The 4,413-nt window shown below is 34.3% G+C and overlaps 1 pseudogene; it reads left to right on the top strand.

Annotated features, from left to right (window-relative positions):
• The first annotated feature begins 4,279 nt into the window (after positions 1-4,279).
• Positions 4,280-4,398, top strand: LOC111738642 (annotated as a pseudogene).
• Positions 4,399-4,413: the final 15 nt, after the last annotated feature.

The raw sequence follows: 4,413 nt of genomic DNA, 5'->3' as shown, positions 1-4,413 counted from the left end.
CTTCCCAATTCTCTGACCCAGCAAAAATTACTGTCAACTATCTGCCCAGTTGAGGGATAGTGATTCTCCTGTTGCCATGACAACACATTAGTTGTCAGGTCTGTGTGTCTCTTACACTCAGTGCCTAATCTGTTCCTCCTGGCTTTAGGATTTTGACACTTTCTAAGCCTTAATTAGTTTATTTGATGGGACCGGCACATTTTATTTTTATACTAAGTATCTGTTGAAAACATAGTCATCCGGAGAATAGATCACAGTGGTAAAAATGAGTGTGCTGTCAGGCCGACCAGAAATGACAAAGAGCAAGAGTAAAGTAGGAGGCACAGGATCCACTTGCTGCTCCTCAGATATTGGGGAAAATCAAAACAGTTTGTGCCATCTGTCACATAGCATAGTGTGAAAATTACAGAGCTGTTTGTTTCAACATTTGAGGAACATTCTGCCACTGTGATTAGATCACAATAATATTACCTAGTCGCTAAAGGTTTGAATCAATGCTCTTTAATATTTTTCTTCTTAGAAAATCTCTATTTTAACTTATTTCAGTGGGAATGTCTACTAAGCAATTCACTTAGAGATAAAAATTTCACACGGGTAAAGCACTTAGGATGAGAGTCACAGTACAGCTGATGACTTAATTTCAGAGAGTTAATAACAAAACAAAACAAGGGGAAAACTCACAAAGGATTATTGTCCGGAACAAAATATTACTCTAAAGAAGTAATTCTCGAAGTGTGGTTCATAGAACCCTTAGTTTTAGAGAAATGGGGAGAGGAGTACAGTCTAGACTTTTAGGGAAAAACTACTGTCATAATAAACTTTAGACATTATTGCCTTTTTCATTCTTTTAACTTTAACACTGATGCTACAAAAAAAATCATGATGAAACCGCTGAGTGATTTGGCACAAATCAAGGCAATTTCTCTCTATCTCACTCTTTCTCTTCTCTTCTCTTCTCCTCGCTTCTCTTTCTCTCATAGAAGGAGGAGGAAGAGAAGGAGGTGTTGCATTTTAAAATGTTCCTGATAAAGTTTTAAGAAATTAACTCTGTTAAATCTCAGCCTTTGAGTACATGTCTTTTTAATATTCTGTATGACAAAATGGGAAAGTTGCATAAAACACTTTTGTTATCACTGAAGTAGAATGGTTGTCTCAAGGAAAAAACACTTGTGTGATTGAGTGGAGAGTTGAACAAAACACTTCTTTTAATGGAACATAATTCTTACTTGAAAGAACAATGGACAAACAATGGTATCGACACTTGGATATTTGGCATTTTTTTCCAAATTAAAAAAAGGAAAGCTGTCATTTCTATGAGAACAACTTATAATATTTGTTGCCAATGATAAAATGTTAGCTTTCAAAAGAAATTTAGATTTTTGGAAAATTTATGTATGTGAGCTTGAAAGTTTCCAATACATAATATTTTTTTCCTAATAAGATGGATGGTGATATTAATAAATGCAATTGTTTATATTGTACGTTGAAAAGTGTCAACATTTGGAAGGTCTGCACCAATATTTTTCAAATAATCAATGCATGATGTCACAAAATCTTTCATGGATAAAAGATCAATTGAGAGTAAAAGATCAGTGGATTTTAATGTAACAGAATATAAAACATTAGCTCATATGGTTTCAGATTTCATATTGCAATTAGCTATGGAAAAATTACCATTTGTCAAGCTTAGGTGTACTATCAAAGAAGACCCATGATTATCTAAAAGAGGACATTATAATATTCATCTCTGTTACCAGATTTTTCTTCACTCCTCAATCAAAACAATAGATCACAACAAACTGCAGAAGCAGATAAGATAATCCTTCAGTCTTCTATTAATCCATACATTTAAGAGTTGGTAAAATTATCAAACAAGTGCCATTCTCACTAATTTTTTTCTGTTCTGGAAAATATAGCTATTGTTCATAAACACATTTTAGTTATTATGTAACATTCATTTGTTATTTTTTAAAAAGTAAATACATAAATTTATTTTTTTCTTCTACTTGATAATATAGTAAATACATAAACAAAGCCCTTTGGAGTCCTCAATAATTTGTGTAAGGGATGTAAGACCACAAAGTTAGAGGACAATTATTTTATAGGGCCAAAGGAAGGAGGTTAGGGAGAGGGGGGACCGTCCATGCTACAAAAATAATCATGATGAAACCTACAGCACACAGAGGGGTAGGTTCTTAGAAATACATTTCACTGTCCCAGAGGCAATTAAATAACTGCTTTATACCTAGGCTCTAACTTCTCATCCTCAAAGTGTAGACAACAAAATCTCAGAGAAAAGAAATAACAGCCCAAGCTTAGCTTCAGGACATAATTCTATTTTCTTGGGTTAGACATATTTCTCTTTTATCATCTTACAAGATTTTCATCTTCCATGTCTTTCCATCCTACGTTAAATAAGCAACATTTCATATTAACATAGACAAGATGCTTTGGGATCACCGGAGAGTTTATAACACTAAATGTTTGTAAAACAGAAAGCAAGACAAGAGGTGACATGCTTCACCTTTTAACAAACATCATTCTTAATACTGATTACAAAACAGTAACATTCTGCTGCTGATGTGTCTTATGCTATTTAAATAAAAATCACAAATACTAATTTCATGAATGCATGACTAACAGTAATCATAAATGTGATGCTGTGGTTCCAACAGAGACTGGCATCTAGGACCGATGTAACCATTCCAACAGAGACTGGCATCTAGGACCGATGTAACCATTCCAGGCTATTAGATTAAAACCCAGATCACACTAATATAAGTTTTGAGAGGCAATACATCTTGCAACACTTAGTAGAATTCAATGATTCAAACCTTCAAAAGCAAAAAATATTATCTTATAAGCAAAACATTTATCAACCTGGGAATGAGTGAAACCAAGTAAGCCAAAATAAGAACTCTGCTCTCCATGTATGTTTTTTAGAATAAATCAAATAGTAAGCACTCTTTAGCACAGACTATTTTTCAGCCTACATCATCTAATCTTGGAAGGACTGGGTTCTTGATTTCCCCATCATTAAATGTAAATAAATTTCACTTACCTGAGTCCAAGACCATCCAGGCAGCTTGACAACTGGATCTGCCATCTTGTCTTCCTATCACAGAACTAGGAAAAACAATAAAATGGTGATCAAAATCCAGCCTAGAACCCTTCTGTATTTCCCCATATATTTTGTTTCTTCACTTCTGAAATGAATGGCAACTTCAGGAAGGGAAAACAAGAGGGATGAGACCATATGCCATTTTCAAGAAATTGCCCTCTGGAGCTCATCTTCCAGGTAGGAAATCAGCTTTTCTTTGCCTTTCGTTGCATAGGCTGATTTTCTCTTTCACAAGCTATAAAAACAATGATGTTGACTTCATAATGTCAGTGCCATGGTACTACTTTTTTAAAATACAAATCAATTTTACTGTACGAAATTAAGGCTTTCCTATTTCTAAGTCTACTAAGGCTAAAAATAACAGCAACAACAAAAATCTCTAAAGAATCTTCTTTTTATATCTTTCAAGAAATTGTTAAAATTTAGTTTTACTATCTCCCCACTCTCAAAATTAGCAGTTATCTGAAAAAATGTTATAAGAATAAACACTATAAATAACACTAAGTGTTCAAAAGGAATACAGTAGTTTCCCCTTATCCACAGGGGTTATATTCCAAGATCCTCAGTGGATTCCTGAAACCGCGAATAATGCCAAACCCTATATATACTATATTTTTTCTATACATACATACCTAAGATAAAGTTTAATTTATAAATTAGACACAGTAAAAGATTAACAATAACTAACAATAAAATAGAACAATTATAACAATACACTGTAATCAAAGTTATGTGAATGTGCTTGCTAGCTCTCAGCACACTAGAATATCTTTATCTTTCTTCACAATTTCACAGGTGGAAGATTTGTTTTCCCATAGATATGAGCAACCTCAGCATGCAATTTTTTTCCTTATTAAGTAGAGAACGTTTACCTTTTCACTTAAAGAAAGCACTTTTCGGCTTCTCTTTGGCATATCCAAATTTCCAGCATCACTACTCTGCACTTTGGAGTCATTTTTAAGTAAAATAAGGGTTACTTGATCACAAGCACTGTGATACCGTGACAGCTGATCTGATAATCAAGATGGCTACCAAGTGACGAAATAGCGTGGGTACACTGGACAAAGGGATGATTCATTTCCCGAGCAGGACAGAACAGGATGGCAAGAGACTTCATTATACTACTCAGAACAGTGAACAATTTGAAAATTACAAATTGTCTATGATCATGCTACCCTGAACAAGCCCGATCCCATCTGATCTCAGAAGCTAAGCAGGGTCGGGCCTGGTTAGTACTTGGATGGGAGACCACCTAGAAATACCAGGTGCTGTAGGCATAAAAAATAAAAAAA

This window comes from Pteropus vampyrus, unplaced genomic scaffold (assembly GCF_000151845.1).
Source record: "Pteropus vampyrus isolate Shadow unplaced genomic scaffold, Pvam_2.0 Scaffold41, whole genome shotgun sequence".
NCBI classification, from domain to species: domain Eukaryota; kingdom Metazoa; phylum Chordata; class Mammalia; order Chiroptera; family Pteropodidae; genus Pteropus; species Pteropus vampyrus.
This window is presented reverse-complemented; position numbering and strand designations above follow the sequence as displayed.